The 20,831-nt window shown below is 43.9% G+C and overlaps 1 protein-coding gene across 1 annotated transcript in view; it reads right to left on the reverse strand.

The window, feature by feature from the left end:
• Window positions 1–20,831, reverse strand: part of ZFHX3 (zinc finger homeobox 3) — a 523,576-nt gene that overhangs the window by 461,452 nt on the left and 41,293 nt on the right. Inside the window, exon 2 of the mRNA XM_051629816.1 lies at window positions 1,883–2,019. The gene's annotated coding sequence lies outside the window, so the exon portion shown is untranslated. The remainder of the gene's footprint in view (window positions 1–1,882; window positions 2,020–20,831) is intronic.

The raw sequence follows: 20,831 nt of genomic DNA on the forward strand, positions 1-20,831 counted from the left end.
GGCTGGCACTGGGTGCTGGCCTGTACCCCAGGTCACAGTGCCAACAGCCGGTCTGCACCCCAGGACAGCCTGCGGCCCAGCCTGACAGCAGGGAAGACTCAGGAATCATCTTGGAACAATGAGATGAAACCTCAATGTGTACAAGTTGGGATTTCTGGGAGTGGGTGGCAAGTGTGGCATGGGGACGGCAGGATTATTTTGGAAAGTGGGCCATGCAGGTGGGTGGTTTATGTACTGGTGGCTGGAAGAGGGTCACCCTGCAGCCTTCCTCCTCTGCTCCTGCCTTCCCCTCCACTGCTCTCTGTTATCTTCTTGTCTCTTAGTGCACTACAGTATGATCAATCAGGCAATTTCTGTGCAGGATTTTTATTCAGTTAACTGCAAGTCACCTTCATCCTCTTCCTCCAGCCCCACCCCTTGCAAGAATTAAGGATTTTCTATTTATTTGTTAATCTAGTGAATACAGTTATGCCATTGGTATATCCTTTTAAAGTCCCTGGTAATACCTAAGAAAAACTAATAGAGTTGCTTTGCATTTATTTTGGTTTTCCAGGAAATTTGTGTTTGTGCTGCTTTGCAGACCTGTGAGTGGTGGTTCCCTGTCAGGGGCTGGCAGCGTCACCAGCAGCACTCAACTTCTCTGGCAATTGTTCTCTCTCCCGAGAATAACTCCATAGAAACGTCAGACTTTATCGGGTATACCCAAATTATCAGGTAGGCAGACACGGGGGGGAAGGGTGGAGGATCAGAAAGTTTGTATCTACTGAGTATGAAATATTCATTGTGGCATTAATTTGTGTGTAATGTCATCTGTGAGTCTGCCCTGGCCAGCCCCTCTGTATGTGCTCGGAGGGTGCTGCCTAAAGCACGAGCGAGGAGCAGAGACACAGGCACAATCTTAAATCCTATTCAACCCACAACCAGCAGCCCAAGATCAGCTTTGTTCAGCAATCACTGTGGTACTTTTATTCTTTATGGCTGTTTTATTAAAATGTGAGAAAAGCAAAAGGCAAAGGATAAAATTATATTTAATTGACTGTAAATTTCTAAAACATCCCTCCAATAAAAGATTTTTCTTTAATAACAGAAAAGTCTTCCCCATCTTTTTGCCTATCTCATCATATGCTCGCAATAAAAACGGGACTGCGCTAAAATCTTTGTAACTCAGCCCCTCGAGTTCACACATCCATAATTTTCTGACTCCTACACAATGCCTTTTTTTTTTTTCACACGTTAAAAAGTTCTCCAGCATTAGGGGGATTCACCCCACTGCCTGATTCGCACATGCACCCATTTTAAAATTCAAATTTCACCCTAACGATGAGCATAATCATTGCAATCACCATCATCACAACCGCAACAAGACGACGCATTCTCTTAGCCTCTGACATCAATCTGGGGAAAAAATCCAGAACTCCCCCCCACCCCTTAACCCCCCCACACCCTCACCAGCAGCGATCACATTTAATTCCCCATGTTATTATGTCATCTCCGCACTAATCCCGGCCCTTCGCACCTCCCGCCACCTGCCCCGACGCAATTCGGGTTGGCGGAGAACCGGCGGCGGCGGGATGGCGGCCTCGCGCCCCGCACAGCCCCGCACAGCCCTGCACACCCACGGGGCTGCACGCGGGGGCTGCGGGGAGGGGGATGTCAACTCCACGTGTGCCGGCACAACCCAACCACCTCATTTGCATATTCACATCAGCACCACTGCCAGATGGCTTTAAGCGAAGGTGTCTTCTCCACCCACCTTCCCTCCCTGCTCCACCAAGAATCAGCGATTTATAACCCCCCCAAAAAAAATAAAAAAGAGAAGGAGAGAGGGAGCCAGGGTGGGGAGGGGGGACAGGGAGAAAGGGTCGGCGCATAACTGCCTTACCTCTGCGGCCGGCTCCTGTTCTCCGAGGAATTCCCCCCTGGTTCCGCCAGAATTTTTTGAGAACCATCCTTCAGGGTTTTTTTTTTAGTTCTCTCTTTCCCTCTCTTCCTCCTCCTCCTCCTCTTCCCGTGTTGTGACTGGGTTTATAGAAAAAATAAAAAAGACAACTCCATGTTAAGCTATAGCAGTCAGGGCATGGTGAAGTCTAGGGCTACGGGGGGAGGGAGGAGAGTAGGGGAGGGTCACAGCTTAATGCCTTACAAAAGGCAACCAAAAGCCTGTGTGTTTATATATATATTATTTTTTTTTTTAATATCCTACAAAAAAATGCTGGCACGCATATACATGTAAGGCAGGCGTGGGGCGGCATATAGAGCGCTAATTAGATTTTTGCCAAAAACTGTCAAGGTTCAGCCTATGACGCAAGGAAACGCAAGGACATTCTGCGAGGATGTGTGAACCCCAGCCGGGACCTGCCCTGCGGCTCCTCAGCACGCACAGACGCCCGAGGAGGGCTGGGGTTTGTGCAGCTGGAGCTGCGATTGCTCCTGCCACACTGGAGTGTCCAGGGTCAGCCTCAGCCCCCTGCTACTGTCTTGGAGTATTTCATTGCAACCTGAGTGGGGTTTGAGGTGTATTTGTGCTCAAATTAATTTTACTATTTTCACAGCTACTTTGTACTATTTCATACAGTCACAATAGGAAAAAGGGGGGGAAACAATAATCAGAATTGTGCATCGCCTTGCAAATGCCACTGAAGCAGCATCTCAGTCTGCCAGGACCGGGTACCAGGAGCCCAGGCCTATTGTTCTGAAAGGACACAGCTTTTGTGAGCCGGTGTGTACAGAGCGGCTGCCACCGGCTCTGCTGAGGGGGAAAACCCTCACACGACCCCACGGCTGCCACCTCCAACAGCCCCCGTTCACTGCTTGCTGGGGATGCACCACGCAGACGGGAGGCACTTCTTTACAAACGTGTCATTACTGGGAATGATTAAGGGCTTCATTGCTTCCAGTGCAAGGGCTGCGATCAGATTGCTGACTGATTGCCGAATCCCACTGTACACCTCGCAACAGGATTTGCAGGGGGGAAAAAAATGTACTTTATTAAACTATTTTTGCATGCAGAATATTTAGGAAGGGTCAAATTTATTTTTGCAATTGGCAAAGGCAAATTTGCTTCTAAGCTGAAGCGTCACAAGTCGTGTTTCATCCCAGAGTACATTTTTATGGAGAAGTTATAAACCCCTGAAATATGTGTTGTCTGTCAGCAATGCTGGGATGCTCTGTCACCGGGGCGGCAGAGCAGCGTGTTTGCAGGGGGTCTGTCCAGTAAATCCATGAGTGTTTGGCTGCAGCCAGGCAGACAATGGAGCTGGAGGCAAGGAAGGGGGTGAAGGGGGGTCTGCCCACACACCCCCCCAGCCAGGTTGCACAGGGAAAACCAGGTCACTCCTTATAAACTGGTTAAGTAAATGCCAAAACAAAGAGCAGAGCTTGATTTTGATGAGCTCGTGGCAGACATGCTTTCTTATAAAAAATAATTTATCTGCCTTTGTTTCTCTTCTTCCCCTTCAAAGGGATGGGAAGGGTGCTCCTTTGTGTTCCTGCCTGCACACCAAGGGAAGAAAGGTGATTTTCAAGAATCTGACCACTGAGCACGAGTTACTTGTCCTCCTCCCAAAACAGATTAAAAAAAATAATAATCTTTTACACGATTCAAAGGGTCCCTGAAATAGAGGAGAAAGAAAAAAACATGCAAAACATTAGACACAGAAACATTATATTTCAATATTATCATATGAATTAAATGTAATCCTTGAAGCGACTAGTCCCAGGGGTCACATATTAGGCCATTTTTTTTTCTTTTTTTTTTTTTTATTTAATAGAGGTCATCCAGGCTGAAAAGCAGAACCCAAATGAAAAGCATCTTCAATGTGGTTATAACATGAGCTGCACGAGGTCAGGCAGTGTCTTGTATGGCCTCATAAAAAATACATAACCAGACAGCCTAATAGTATTTCTTTGCATTCATTTTTGGATGGGAACTGGCGGCTGGGGGAGGGGACTGGTGGAGACAGGGACACAGAAAACCCTACATGGACATTTCAATAACATGCAGCTTTTCATATATTTCAGCTAAGAGAAGACAAACACTCATTTTCAGTTGATTTGCTTTAAAGGGCCGATCAAAACACAGTCTGTGCAGCCCGCAGAGTGTGGGGGTGGTCAGGGGTGCCCCACATACACGTTGCTCCTGGACAGTCCTGCTCCAGGCACACTTAACTGGGAGGGGAACCACATTGAGCTCACTTTCATTAACAATTTCTAATGCAGATTGTTATTTGTCCACACACAGACACAGCCCGATTAATCTGAATTATTTCTCTCCTGAAAAGAAATGCAGACAAACCCCCCAGTAACACAGTTCTGCTCCAATTTGCTCTCACAGAGGGGTTTGCTCACCATGAGGGTTTATGCAGGTTGCAAAGATGCACTGGGAGGGAGAGAGGGGAAGAGACAGGCAAGGTAATAAAACAAACAGTGCTAAAAATGCAGGGTGATAAGAGAATCTCTAAATATCATCTCCCTTCCCCCCCTACCCAAATAGAGCCTGGAGCCGGGTGACCCTGCTGGGAGCAGAGCCGCAGAGGTGACCCGATGCTAACCAGCCTGTTCCAACTAATCAGGTGAGCTCCTGAGCCAGGCTGACACTGGGGCATTGTGGAAATAACTCTCCTTGTTATTGCCCATCCTCAGCTTGAAATTTACTGCTCCTTTGCATTATTAAAGAGACAGCTTGCGTGCACTATGGGGGAGAGGCGCTGGGCAGGAGAAATAACTGTGCATGCTTTTTTTAATGTTATGTTTGTGCTCTCTGTAGTCTTTATATTAAGATCCTGAGCATTAAAGCATGCTGGGTTAATCAGTTGTTATTTATTATTTGAACTGTTTTCAAAAATAAAATCTGGTTTAAAAAAATGTATTCTTCCCCATGGCAAATGGTCAGAAAACAGGGAATGTGTGAAACATCATGGAAAAGGTCAGGCTACAGCCAGGGGCCTGGTGGGACAAAACCCTTCCCCAAACGTTGTCCAGTAGCGTTGGTTCCCAGTTTCATCAGATGTTGAGCACAGCTTAAAAAAAAAAAAAAACAACAAAACATAGCAGATAACAGGGATTACAAGATGGAAACAAGAAAGGACCCACTGCAAGGTGGGTCCATCCTCAGAAGGGCGGCATCAAACACAACACTGGTTTGCAGCCCTGGGGTCCCATCAGCTTTACAAGCAGTTGTGGTGAAAGGTAAAATTCAAATATAGATATAGATGGAAAAATGTAATGTTTTCTGTTTCTACAACCTCACCTTCTCATTCCTCCAACAACCCACCCTCTTCCCACACAAGCTGACTTCTATAACAACACCAGAAGCAGTGGAGCAGCTCCCCAGGGCTGCTATGTACAGTTGCACAGGACAGATCAAATTTTACAGAAAATGAGCAGAGCCCCTTTTTCAGGTGATCTGCCATCTCTGAATTAGTTTTCATGTGCAAGAATTTTAAACTTGATCTTTGTAAGGGCTGGAGAGGCCGCATCACGCATATGCAGTCATGGGACTGCTTCCAGGGCAGTATCCACAATAATTAGGTACTAACTATTGTATTATAATACAGTAATTAAGACTGGAGTATTATCAATTTTCTGCAGCAAATCACATTGGAGACATCACTGTGAATGGTGATCAATGATAGTAAAACTCTGGACATAGAGGGAACAGTTTAGCAGCCGAGGTGAGCAGCAGAGCCAAGGGCTGCTCCTGTGGGAGCACAAGGCCCTGCAGGTGCGGTGGAGATGGCCAGAGGGTGGGATGAGACCCAGCACTGTCCTCACCTCCTGCTCAGTGGTTGCCACCGTACATGAGCCATCAAGCAGCAGTGTATCCTGTGGCACCCCCACCAGCAGTGTCTGAACATATTCGTAACTTCTGCTTCCAGCTACTCCAGCTCCATCACAAAACCAGCAAGAGTAGATGTCCAGCATCACGGCACCAAGTGGGTCCAAATACAAAACATCAACACATTTTGGTAACAGATTACAAATAAAAAGTATCGCTTCAGAGCAACAGGATCACTGCCAGTTAAGACATGGAAACGAAATCCAGATTTTTGATAGTGCCAAATATAAACAAGGAATTAAAATTGATACCTGGACAAAAAGGCTAACCAGAAGCCTGGCTGACACCTCCCAGTTATTCCTTTTCTGGCATTCTGATTTTGGGAATCATCAAAAGTGGTCAAACTAATCTTATTAGCATCCAAACTCAGAGACATTCATAATTGCTCTATGCCCAAAGTATAAGTTACTTTTATCAAAACACTCTCTTATATGGCTGGACTTGCCTACAATGTATTTCACCATTTTTGCATATATGTGGTTTTAATCATATCTCTCCTGTAAGGAATGACAGCAACATACATGATTATGCTTCCTATTTTAGTTGGAATATCTGAGCATTTTAAGGTAAAATCAAAGGTGTGGAAAACCCACAGAACTGTGTTAAGAAGCTGTTGTGCTCAGCCTTCAGGTGGTAAAGCTTAAGTAACGAGAGTATTAGAACCGTGACAACACTCTACTGGATTTAAAAATACCATTTTCAAACCTGATTGCCAAACTCTGATCTCAATAGCATGCCGATTTTTTCAGCTCTACCAGCTGATCCCATAAAAAGTATTATTTCTTCTTATAAACCAGGCAAAGGTAGGCATCCAGAGAAGAGCGGTTTGATTTGAGGGTTTATAATCCCCTGCAGCACTCACACTAACACCCAATGTCCTCTTGAACTGACATAAAACCCACAATTATAAAAATTACAAAACCAGCCAAAATTATTTCTTTTGTAACAGGGGTGTACCAGCTCCACTTCTTTCCCATAAAGCACACCAGCATTTACCCTCCCTTGTGGTTTGTCCTGTACCTTCTCTTGCCATTTTGGCTTTTCTGAATATCACATTTTATTAATCTAAGAACTGCTTCTCTGGCCTTTCTAAGATCTAACACACTCCAGGGCTGTTGGCTGTGAGGCTGTTTTGTCCACATGGCTTCTGTGCCAGACAGAAGGAGGAGAAGGTGCTGGTTGTCACCTGCGATTGACTTCTGCTCAGGTTATGAGCGCATTCAGAATAAGCACATTCTGATTTCTCGATATACAACTCCATGGATGTGCCCACCTGCAGATCACAACCAAGCAAACGACCATGCCAAAACATCAAGTAGTGAGCCCAGATCTGCTACATTTTCTGAGCCACATCACTCTCAGTTATTAAAAAACAGCTCAGAAAGCTTTTAGCATCCAAACCCTAATACTTAAACATATGGAGCCTCTGCAGGTGTCCTATTAAAAGTTCTGAAGGGGTTTTGGAGTTTTGTTAGTTCTCCATTTTTAGCATAGAGCCAATAGAGAAGACTAGCATCCCCATGGTGAAGATGCTGGGCTTGGTCCAATCACTGGACATGCCACCAGCTGCCTCCAGGGCTGGGGACAGTTGATGAATACTTCTGTAGAATGAGGACAGAAACTCACCTCTCCCATGATTCATCTGCTGTTGCTGTTTAAAACTCCACCAGATAGGGAGCGAAATTTTAGCTCCTCTCAACCCAGTGAGTTTTGGCACACACTTCAATAAATGAAAATTGTAGGTTAAACAAGTTCAGGTGTCTATATAGTGAAACCCTGATCTTGCCTGTGGTCTCTTGATGCTTTTGGAGTGCTAATAATAAGAATGTGGTGCCATATCCAAGGCTACACAACAGCCACAGAAATGCAATTGTCTTCATTTTCAATATCTGAACACTGCCAAATCCATCTATTAAAAAAAAAAATACACCCCAGAAGCAGCCCAGCAGCCATGTCTGGCAATGCTGGGAATGCTGCCACTTCTTTGGGTGCAACCAGAGGCACCCCAGCCTTGGACTAAACACCCAGGAGCAAAGCAGAGAGCACAGCTGGGATTTGCCTCAATTCAAAGTGAGAGTTGCAGGAGTCCAAAAGTAGCTGCCCTGGAGGAAAATTGGCACCTAACTCTGGAAGGTGGAAACTGGGCAGCCTCAAGGGCTGTTTAAGCATCTGCACAACCTGGTCAGGGAGAATCATCTTGCTTACAAGAGATTCCTACATGAGCAGCCAGCAGCTCTGTGTAGAATAGAAAAGGTCCTGGAGAAGACCCCAAGTTCCAGCCAAAGGACACTTGTGGAAGCCTACAGATCATTAAACAAAGAGCCAAATCACCACTGGCCACAGCAGAGAGCTATATGGAGGAAGGCATTTACTTCATCTCGGTGATGAGACTTGCTCCTTTTCCGGCCTCTTCAGGGAAGATTATTTCACAGTCTAAAAGACTTTGTTGTCAGGGAAAAATTAACAATATTAATTTTTTTTCTAAGGATCATCCTACAACTCTGAGCTGCCATAAGCATGAAAATCTGGTTTCTGAACATCAAAAAAAACACAAACCCAAGCTCAAGCCCCATAAATGGTCACTTATATGCAGAATAATGGCATCATTTTTTGTTGCTGTTGCTTAAGAACTTTAGAACCATACAGTCAATAGTGCAATGTAACAATTAAGAGACGGAGTAAGTGTGCTCATCTTTCAAAATCACTTTAAGATCTAAAACATTTTACATCATCTAGATATTAGTGTTGTTCTGTTTTCATAAAGGGTTTAGGTGTAGTTCTGCACTGCAAATGGTCCAGAGTAATTCCGAGCGGATTTCCTCAGCGTGTCAGGGTCTATGTTAATAAAAACAAAGGCATGAACTTAAAACGTACACAGTTGTAGCTCCCCAAATGACCTTAATTCAAAATAAGGACATCTTTATTTTATTTGGTTTAGTGGTTCTTAAAGTTAGGACCACGAGACTGCTACACAGGGTGGAATTTCTTTGAGTCACCTTGCAGAACCACACAGAGCTGACTCTTTCATACATTTTACTGTTTAATGTCATTCTATAGACTATGGTTTGGGAGCCAGTGGTTTAGTTTACTGTATTTTGGAAAAGTTAAACTAACACCAAAAGCAAATTATTTCAGATGGAGTGATCCCTCAGTGGAACTCCACTGGTGCAGGAGGGGCAACTTTCCAGTGTCAAGTCCTGAAAAAGCTCCAGTCCCCTTGAAGCTCAAGGGCACTTGTGTTCCTAAGTCCCTCAGATGCTTTAGAAAACACACATGGACATTTTATTCTTGCAACTTCTGATGCTGTCAAAAGATACAGAGAAATAAAACACTGTAGAAAATAGCAGGATGCCTCCCTTTGTGTCCTGCCTGTGCTTTGAAACCCCAGCTAGTCCCCTCCTGCTCCTGGCACAGCCACCCAACAGCACTGGGCAGAGCAGAAGGGAGCTGCTCTAGGGGTGGGGTGGGGGGGTGAAAAACAAGGGATAAGAAAAAACTTTTGCTTGGAAGAGTGTCTGGTGGTGTTTTGTCCCAAACCAAACACAAGCACAAAGAAGTCAACCAAGAAACCCATCACTTTCAATTGAAACACCAGCAGGGAGGTGATGCCACTGGCCTCAGGTTTGTATCCATGTCAGTCACCAGCAGGAACTGTGCGGTACCGGGAGCACAAAACTGGGAATTCAACCCACTCCTGCCCCATGTCTGCTCCCCTTGGCCCTCCAGCGATCTGATCTCTATCACACAGGGAATAAACTAAAAATCTCTCAAAAGGGAATCAAGAGGGCATTTTAAGAGCAGTCAGTGAAGCATTATCTGCAACTCTTGCACTCACATCTTTAAACAAGCAAGCACAAACCCATTCCCTGTAAGCAGCAGCTGACTTGTCTAGGTGCTAGCTGACAAGCCTCATACACCGCTACATCGATGTTCTACAGACTGGATGATTATTCCTGGAACTGTAAATACAGAAGGGTGTTGGCACTGTGTCTTTAGAGACAAATACAAACTATACACACAGCACATACATTCTGCTGCATAGTTTATATTTAAGCCAGAAAGTCATGGCATATGGTGAAGTCAGTTTTTATACAAAGACAGGGAAATGTATACAAAGAAATAGTCTCAAAAATAATGCAAAGCCAGATATACTGAACCACTCCAACATGGCTGAAGAAGCTCACTATACAATTGCATAAGTAATAATCCTGCAGACCATTTAAAACTTAACTACCTTTTCTAAGTGATGGGAGGTAACAGAGTAACTTTTGCAACATCCACTTCCGTGACAGAGTCCGAAGCTTTCCTGATCTCCTAAACCTAAACTAAGGTAACAAAATAAAGTTGACATTACAAAGATACGGTTTAAAACAGCTGTGTAAATAACTAATAAATACACAGATGCAGTTCTTTAAACTTGGTTTCATATAAGATTGTGCTTTCTTTCACTATGTTTGATTTTTTTTAAATGCCCAGGGAGACAAAGAGCATGCTGGATGAGAATTGCCTATCAGTGGCAAATGCTGTATTGTTTCTCTTTTGGGCACAGTTAAATTATTAGCATATTTAAGTTGAAATGGTAAACCAAATACAAGCTTCGTTATCTTTGACAAACATCTTCTCTAATTAATTTGCTCTGGAAAGCAGAAAATATTTCCAAGAGCCAAACCTTGCTTTCTGTTTCAAAAAAAAAAAAAAAAAGGTTTGCCATGACTTCATCAGAAGAGAACATTGAAGGTTTTCATTGGCATTTATTTTTTCCATTTTGACAAACTACAGAAACAAACAAACTCCTGGATATACCGTGTTTAACTTTTTCTCATGGCAACAATACCCTGCAAGTGTCACTTTGTGCTGAGACTGCCAGTTGTCACTGCTCACTCTTTCATTCTGTTAAACACCCCTGAGATCCAGCAGCAGGCTATTCCCACCAGCCAGAAGGATTCGCTAATTAACAGTTCCCTTTGCTACTTCTGTACCCTCCAGTTCTACTCTAAATTTGAGCCATTCAGAAAGGAGAACAAGTTTTTACTGAAGGCACTGAAAGTAGAGAATATGTGGATTTAGCACCAAATAATTCACAGCTGGAAATCTGAAGCCAGGGCTTCAGGAACTTTCACCTTATATTTAACCCGCTTATGCAGATCCCAGCCCAGTGTGCATGTACGTGGCATTTCCTAAAGCCACAAAAAGCATTGAAGACTGATCATAAGAAAGGATTTAGGAGGAAAAAAACCAAAACCACAGAAGAAACATATTAAATGACCAAAAAGACAGTTGGACAATGGAGAAAGGTGACAACTTCAGCTAAAAGGCGTCTCGGTTTATTGGCAATATAAAGTCAGCAATTAAAATAGAAAAGCAAGATGACAAATGGAAACAAGGACAGTAGGTAACAAGTAAAATAAACTAGAAGCTGTTGGGGCAGAACACGGGTGAGGAAAGTTAAAGACAGCAGAAAAAACATTCCGAAGTTGTGGATACACAGTTTTTAAAGTGTAATAGAAAACACAGAAACCTTAGCAATCCTCTAAGACCACAAGAAGATGAAGATGGTGAAGCAGAAAAATACAGAGAACATAGAGGTCTTCACAGTTCTTATATTAAAAGAGAGATTTTGACAAGTTTACCAAAGAACAACCATGAAGCACTGAACATTTCAGTAGTGAAGAGCTGAAATGCAATTAAACCATGATTTAGAGCAGGTACATTCTCCTACATGTGTTACATGGAGCACATGTCCCTTATCCACCTCTGGAGCACCCCTGCTATGAACACAGGCTGAGAGAGCTGGGGTTCTTCAGCCTGGGAAAGAGAAGGCTCTGGGGAGACCTTAGAGCACCTAAGGGACTGGATGATCTTTCTAAATCCCTTCTAACCTCTAACACTTTGTGATTCTGAGAACCCAAACCAGTCTGAGATTCTAGGACACAGCACAGGTTGCATACCAAAGCTCATCAGGGGAATCAGGCCAGACAATACACATGGCACCTTGCTGCTAAGCCTGGATACCATCCCTGCCTGTACCCCCACTGGCACCCACACCAGGCCCTCCAGCAGGACTGGCTCCCCACAACCCCATTGCCAGCCCCATCCATGTCCACTGAACCCACTCAGCACCACAGAGTTGGTGGCCCCACTGGCCCCTGGACCATGGCCCCACAAGCACTGGCCAGGGCAGCTCCTTCCCCTGCTGCACCCCAAAACACCATGGCCAGGAGTGCATGGAGTGGGATTCGTTTTCATCTTTATCAGCCATGTAAGAAACAGACAAAAGGGAATAGCTGAGGAGCTCTGAGCTCAGACATCTTACGGGTTGGGCAAGGATACAGACTATTAATGTCTGCTGAAATGTCTCCTTTTAAATGAGGAAAAGAGGTGGGGGTCTGTAAAAACAGATTTTAGTGTCCCAATGAAAGTATGACAGCCACGATTTATAATTTTCTGCTGCCTGGTTCCCTCCATATTTCTCCCTCACCGTGCACCCTCCTCTCCCTCTCCCCCTGCATCCGTCCTCCATTTCCCAGTAACTTCTCATCACGCTGGCTCCAGCCTCACGTGAAATGGTGGCGAGCGGAGGGAAGGGAGGAAGGAAGGGAGGAAGGAAGGCGCTGGGATTGGGAGGGCAGGGGAAAGAGAAAGATTGAGAGAGACAGAGAGAATGTCAAAGCTCAAGTCTGGCATTTGCCTATTTAAATTCAATCATGCAGCCCTCGCAGGGCTGGAAATGGATGGCCTGTGTTATGAATTTCTGATCAGCTGGCTGATAGGTTATGAGCGGGGACGTAATCCCATTGAGAAAGCCTTTTTTCCCAAGCAAGGGCAAGCAATAACTGCCCTTCAGAGATGGCTCTTTGCTTTACCCTTTTTATAATTTTTCCCTTTTTTTTAAAAAAAAAAAAGTACAAATAAGCATTTTTATGATGATAAATGTGTAATAATGATTCATTCTGCCTGCATCTGAAACGGGATATGCCTTTGCAAAGCAGACATGCGCTCAAACTGCCATATTTTTTCTTTTTTAAATCTAATTAGAATTCTCTCCTTCTCTCAACACTAGTGATCTAAAAAGAAAGTGAAAGGAATGAACACATGCATTGAGACCAGTATTTTTAATACCCTGCAGGGTTTTTATCATTTTATAGTTTGCCTTTTTTAACACAATGTGTTTACATAAAAGGACACAAAAAAAAATATTTTCTTCAAATGGCAAGAACTCCTGGCGTACAGTAGGGGCAAGCCAGAAATTTTAAAAGCTGATGTTTTCTTACTTCTACCCACGTGACACCATTCAGGGTTGCTTTGCGTTATAGTGAATTAATCCAAATAGCTGAGGACAACTAAAGATTATCAGTAGCCAAACCCAGCAGTGAAGGAAGGCACAGACAGAAGCATGGTGGTGCCTCGAAGAGCACTCCTAACTTTTGTAGTCTTAAAAAGTAGGAACAAAAAGGTATCTGCTATTTAAAATTCAGGATATACTTGCCAAAACAACACAAATCTCAGCCAGGAAGGACTGGAAATGGTCCCTGGGGAGAGGGGTCATGGTCCCAGAGCTGCTGTAACAGGACCAGGAAGGCACCAGATGGGATGGAGACTTCTGTCGATGATCAGAAGGAAAAAAACAATATCTGAAGGCACAGGGGAGGGAGGGAAGAGCAGAGAAGCATCTGGGAGTTGGTGCCGAGCAGCAACTTGCTCCTGGAATTGCATCTCGAATGTACATGAACCAGCAAGGACCACCAGTGAAGCACTTAGCATATGCCAATACTTGGAAAAAGGAAGTTTTGGAGCCCGTGGCCATGCCCACCAGCAGGTATCGCTTGTGGAATGGAAACTAACAGCAGGGGAATCCAGGCACTAAGGTCTGCATGTTGTTTCACTGCAACAGAAGCCTAGGAGAGATCAAAACCAGGTCCTTGTCATATCATGTCAGCTCAGTGCCCACTGTGAGCTGACTGGTTTGCCACAAGGCTCCTGCTCCCCTCTCCTTCCCCCCCCCACCAGTGCCCAAGCAGTGCCATCCTTGTCTGTGAAGAACTCAGAGCCACCGTGTTCAAACCCTCCCAAATCTGAGCTGGGGAAGCCTGGGCTGGGTAGAATTTGATGACTCTGTGCTGTCCAACATAAGGGAAAAAACTCTAGCTAGAAGAGATGGCGACAAAATCCTGCGGTCTGAAGTTACCACCTCCACAGAGGATCCTGTGCTTTCCTACACCAGTTGCTCTTTCATTCCTGTTTTCCAGCCACGTCCCTGTAACACCACAGCCCTGCCACAGGGACAGCACAGGCCAAAACAGGAGTGGCAATGACACTTCCTTTAGTATATTAAATTGTGTTAAATTTGCCTGTGTTAAACTTCTCAAGCTGTATGCACTAAGGGAAAACTGGAAAAAACCTATCAAGTGATTTTCTACCCTTCTGACATCATAACTGCAAACATTTCTGAAACGTAACACATACACAAGCTGGGAGGTCCAGGAAAGCCCTGCCCTGCAAAGGTGTGTTTTTCCCAAGGAGCACAAGAAACTGCTGACCCACATGGCTTCCTGCTCTCACACACTCCAAATGGTTCATTTTCTTCAGTGTCCTCCTGCTGAAATGGGTGAGAACCCTCGCAGCTGATAATTATGAAATAACGTGGCCACAGGGGAGTTCCCTCCCCATTACTACTGTTGGTTGAGGATTGTCTTATGTCCTGGAGCAGTAGAATTTGGATTATTTAATTGAAATTATATACATTAGCATGGATGTTCTCGTTAGCCATAAAATATCTAATATTTTCCATCTTATTGCATCAATATCTTGTGGCAATGAATTCCAGGGGCTAAATGCACATCATGTGGAAACATCAGTGTTTAAATTTGCCACCTTTTAGTGTCACTGCCTGGATTCTCGCACTAGGACAAAAGAAAACAAAAAAGAAAGGGTGGGAACAAATAAATGCCTATCTGCCTCCTTTATCTCTTCTTATGGCAGATGCAGAAGACAAACTCTACTTTAACTGAGGCAGAAATTATTATGAGTTATCCAGCATATCACAATATCTTTTAAATAAATGTTTCTAAAAAATTCTACCTTCTATTACCAGATCCTAAAGCCAAGTGTTGATACTCTCCTTTAGTTCACAGGACTGATCAGTTCCAAACAACCAAGTCAATCATAAAAAAAAAAAAATCTTTCTGGATTTTATCTGTGCTCTAATCAAATACTGGAGTTCCTAAGCTGGTGATTACAACTGCTGCCACTTGTATTTGCAGTATCTGCTTTACATATTTATTTGGTAAATCAAAAATAGAGGTTAGGTAAAGAAGCAAACCTACAATAATACAACATCTTGCAAAAAGCTTTTAGTGGTTCCTCTAAGTTATCATTAAATTTAAACTCATTTTTCCTAGTTTTCACTTCTGCAGTTAATAACTTTTATATAGCAATCCTATAATTACATTTTAAAAAAGTGATTTTCTGCCATTTCTCACAGCATTACTAGTATCACAGTATTAATGGTATATTAACCAGTGCAACAACAAATTAAGTCAACTCATCTTCCATTGATAGGGCACAAATTTGTAATTTAGGCAGGTTTGAAGTTTTCAGTGTTTTTTAACTATTATCAAGCTTCTGCTTTTCCCACTGTAACAGTAAACCCCCCATGGGAGCCATTTCCCCATTCTAATCACCTCACAGCCTTGTTATTTATTTCCTGAAATACAGCAGACATGGGAAGGTGGCTCCAAGAGCAAACCACGACATTAAGCTCTGGGCACCAGGATGTGCCAGGGAGAGGTGGTGATGCCCTGAGAGACAGTCACTGGCCAGAACTGGTGGAGCACAGCTTCTCCAGAAAACACTCCTGAGAAGTGTTTTGCTCCAAGCACATCCTCTTTAGCCAGAGCACACCCTCAATATTTTGGTCAGGTCATTTTATCTTCAAACTCCTGTGCTACTGAACATATCAATGGAAGCACCAGCTCCACCAGCAAGTTCAGTCCCAGACAGCTAAGTCCAAACTCTTGGGGCAGAAGAGTGTGTGGGACGTGGATTTCAGCCCCACCTCAACACACACTGCAACACACCCACACTGACAGCCCCGGGCTACAACACCAAGTCAATAACCTGCTAACAAGGGGGCAGGGGAACTGTTTGAGAGCTTTCCCTTTGGCTCCCATGCCCTGGGCCTCACACCCACAGCTGCAGCCCTCATATCTCAAGATGCAGTGGGATCCTGGCCCAACCTTCCATGCTTCTGAGCCAAGGAGGGGAGAGACAACACAAACTCAGGCTAAAATGAACAGATTTCAATAATAACTTTAACAGTCACAAACATATCTTTGGAATATTAGATTGATGCAGTGAGAAGGAACCACCAAAAATGTTCCATTTCAGCAAGATAAAGGCTTACTGAGCAAGTGAAGCACAACAGAAACACTCAGTGATAAAGGACATCACAGCCCTTTATAAACTGAACCGGTGGTTTCCCGAATGTAATATGCATGAGCAGAGCATGCGAGTCCTCTTAAATCCAAGTACCAAACCCTGCCTGTTTAATAAATCTCACCAGTACTCCACTATTAGACAGGGGATTAAAACTAATCTATCAATCCCAAAACCAAGCACAGAGTGGATTAAAATGCAAAACACACGAGAGTATGAAGATGTTTAATGCTAAATAACAAACATTTCAATCACAGAAATCATTTTTATCTTCTTGTTTATGCTAAGTAGATACTATTAGGCTTAATATCTGTATTAACGCAAGTGGGGGAAGAAACAGTTTTAAGGAGACCTAAATACTTGAATTCTACTGTCTTGCTTGTGAGCAGAAGCACGCTTGTTGAGAGCAAGCACACCAAGGCATTTAAAATAATCGTTTACTCTCAGAGGCCAGCTCAGTGGTGCTTGACCTTCCTCTGTTTTGTTAACCCAAAGCAACACACCCATAGAATCTGGAGAAAGACAGAACTCAAACCTGTCATTTGCATTGTAATATCCAAATACCACATTACCCCAACTCTGTGGTTGTCACAAACATCAGTCTCATACCCTGGTGTTCAGCTCAGCCCCTCAATGAACCACAGTTTGGGCTGGGTTTGATGCTTTTTTTTTTTTTTGTACACAGTAACTGAAAAAGAGCTCAACCCACCGTACTGTAAGTATAATCAGCCAGGATGGGGGGAGAAGTGTGGAACTGTGTTTGCCTGTGAAACAAGGGAATGAGCAAGTGTCAGTCACATGGTGGCTACTGCTTCACCCAATAATTCACTTTATCATTGTCACTCCAAATCCATAGCAGGGGGATGATCCCCCTTTCCGGCATTGTAGGCAAGAGGCATGAAGCTACACACTGATATCTGCATCTGTGAACCTGCCTTGTGGAGATAAAGGATTTGGGGGCTGCACTCAGCTGGGGCAGGAGACAACACTGGGAGTACTGAGAAATGCTCCGGGTCTGCCTGAGCCCACTTGAGAGCACACAAAACCTGCAGAATTTGGCCTTGTTCTTCAGTTCTTCTTCTTTGGCCAAGCAAAAACTACCCCCTGAATCAACAGCTATATGGTTTGGTATGAAATAACATCAACAGGCTGGGTTTGAGTCACCAGCAGCCTCACTCTGCCTGAGGCACCCCAGGCTGTGCAGCAGGGGGGAAGCTGGGGCCTGAACCCGGGGAATTAACACCAGGAGAACCTGCAGCCAGGAGAGTCAAGTGGCTGCTTCGCCTGTGCCAGCAGATCATGGCACAGCTTCAGGCTGTCTGCTGGAAAGGGGAATATGGCAACACGGGAAAGAAATCAGAGCCAACACCTGTCCTCACCTGCACTGCACTGACTTAACAACGATGGTTATTTGTCTGCAGGGCCATTTTTGGTGTGGCAAGAGGCAATGGTGCTATTTCAGTTGAAAAATGTGGTCAACTTGCCCTACTCTTGTTTATCTCTACACCAGCAGCTAAACATGTTTTCTGGAGTCTAGTTACTGGAGTCCTTCCCCAGCAGTGCACATCCTTAACGGCAAGCATGAAATAAAGAGAGAAGCATGCTATTTTTTCTGAGGGCTGAGACCGCTAACAGATTCATGCCATCTTAATATCTTAACTTTAGCACAAGTCACAAATCCAGGAAAAGAAAAAGGGAAGATAGCAGCAGTTTGATAGTTTCTGCATAAATTGAGAACATGGGTATTTTATTTCCCAATGAAGTAACAGAGCAGGAAGCACACCCCATCAGCTTGTCAGCGTAACAGTTGTGTATCTGATTACAGGTGTTACCCGCCCTGCTGCCTGTGTCTGGGTCACCTGAACACAAAGCACAAGCCCCCATCTACAGGTATTGACAAGCAAACAGAAAAAACCCCACAACCCCCTAATTTCGCAAAGGAATACAAGTAAGCAGCTCTTGTCCATCTTCCTCTTCCCTAAGGAAACTGCTGCCCTCAGAGTAAGGACACAGCTGTGCTTGTCCAGTCATCCCTGTCCCTCTCCAGACACAGTCCAAGCTTTTACTCTGCACTTTTTTTCCTGCTTTGAGGTCAGCATCACTCCCAGGGACTCTTGCTCCCCAGTGCCCAGCATCATTCAATTCTTTACTTAAAGGCATTTTCATTTTCCCCACTTAATATAACACTCAACACTAGTGATGCCAATAAGGAGGTGAGGTCAGGATCATTACAAGTAAACAGCTCACTGTTGTTAGCAAAAGCTGTACAAAATAAATTAACAACATTATCAGCAGTAATTGTGGAAGCACTCATTAAAATGCCATTTGGAGAGAGGAAATACCTTTGGCAATGGTAAAATACTTGGGGAAAAAAAAATAGACTGTGGCAGCATAGGGCTCAAATAAGAAACCTGTGGGCAGGAGGAGGGGAATGAAACAGTGCAGAGCACAGGGATGATTTGAACCTGTGCAGCAGCAGCTTTCTGTCAGCTAGACTTATTTAGGCTCCCTCCAGCTTCCCCCAAGCAGTTCCCAGTAGTTAACCGGGCAGTAGCTGTTATGGTTATTTCCCCTTTTAGGGCCTTTCCTCACAAGAAAAGCCTTATGGCTGCTGAGAGTAGAGTACAACAACAAGGGATCATCTAGTCCAAGCTACCAGGTGTAACCTCAATGTTCAGGGCAGATATGCAAGTCAGGTCTTGTCCCAAGTCTCTAACTTACTCCAAGAGAGAAAAAAAAAAAAAGTCTGTCATATAACTCCTCGTGTCTGTTACACACTCACTGCCTTCTTCCAGCCTCCAGCTTTCATCTCTTGTGCTTCCCATTGCTTGTGCAGGGCTGTGCAGCCCTCGCAATTTGGGGAGCAGCCGCTCCCTGGCCATGGGTCAGGCCCCACTGCTGGAGCACTTCACCTTTTAGAAACCCCCTGGAGCACCACAGGGCCCACAGCAGCCCACCCCCTACCAGGGTCTACCTGGGTGCCCCTCCCTGGCCAGGGCTGCCCCAGAACAAAGCAGGGGCCAACAGGACCCTGCGCCGCTGCCGAGCAGAGCAGAGGAGGGGATGCACAGAGGGGTTTATAAGATTAATTCTTATCTCTCTGGGCAGTGGGTCAAGTCAGAACCGTCATTCACTGAACTCTATGGATAATCTCCCTTTATTACTTTCAATCAAACTAAGTGTCTGCAATCTGCAGGATGGTTGCTAATTTATTGAAAGAAATTACTTGTAGAGCTTGATTATATAATAGACGAAATATAAACCAGGCTGAGGAAACATCCATGTGGTGTGACCATATCTCACTGCAGGGCAAAGCCCCTTCAGCCTCCCTGCATTAGCACCTGGCAGCTGAAAATTCAGAGGGAAGTGGACATTACACTTATTAATTAAATTAAAATCCAGGAAAAAAATAAATGTGATTAGGGTTATATTTGGTATAAAAACTAAAAATTTGCTGTTTGTGAATATTCAACAAATGCATTTTGTAAGAAATCAAATTTCTTATGTGTTCTGGTTAATGGAATTCTGCTGCAGCCCCTGGACAAAACAATGTAAAGCTGCCTGGATTGTGGAAATCATTCTCCTTCAGTGATGGATAATAGAGCATGAGGTTTTGCTTGGTTTGATTAATTTCAGAATATTGCAGAGAAGCTGCATAATCCCTAAGATAGCAGAGAAAAGGAGGAAGACATGATGAAGTAGGATAAAAGCACATAGTAATGAAGCACAGGCTGGTTCATATATTATAGAGCAGCTCACAAACTCCAGGGTCTTTGGCAAGTAGCGACCACAATAAGGGGCAGCACTGGAATGCACTTTTGCTTAGGCAATTATTTTGTATGATCTGAGCAGGGGTATTTTGAAAGAAAAAAACCTGCTAAACATTTCCAGGGCTCTGACTGGAGACAGAAGAGAAACACAAAATGCACATTTCCTTTTTTCTGGTCACAGCAGCCATTATTTATACGTGAACTGAATATGGAAAAGGCTCTGACAAATTTACAGTGCTGTTAGGATGGATGAGGATGACGAATGATGGATGAGGGAGGCAGAGGATTCCCTTATTAAAGAATCAAATCTTCCCCTAAATATCAAACAGACATCTCAGCCTCCATCACTGGACTCCTAGCAAAAATTACACAAACCAATGAAGTCAAATTTTGCTTCCTGATAAAAACTGGAAATTTTTCTTACATTATACACCCTTAATTTCCACTACATAACTTAGCATTGTTCCCTTCTGTGCTTTATATCTATTTAAAATATCCATTTAAAAATATATAAATATGACAATACACACAAAAACTTTCAGTGCAAATCTGGCAATTGGCATAATTACAAAACAGCTCTGTTTGACAGTCCTGGACTACTTAAATTTAAAGCATCTCTGTAACCCTTCAAATTGTAATGAGCAGTTATTTATTTAAGCACAGAATTCTGCTCTCTGCCACTAGCAAAAAAAAAAAAACAAAAAACAAAAAACCCACCAAACTAAGGAATTGTAATTACTGAAAATATTTTAATCCATGACAGCACCAGGTGATAGCAGCTCCTGCCTTTT

The sequence above is a fragment of the Apus apus genome, chromosome 11 (assembly GCF_020740795.1).
Source record: "Apus apus isolate bApuApu2 chromosome 11, bApuApu2.pri.cur, whole genome shotgun sequence".
NCBI classification, from domain to species: domain Eukaryota; kingdom Metazoa; phylum Chordata; class Aves; order Apodiformes; family Apodidae; genus Apus; species Apus apus.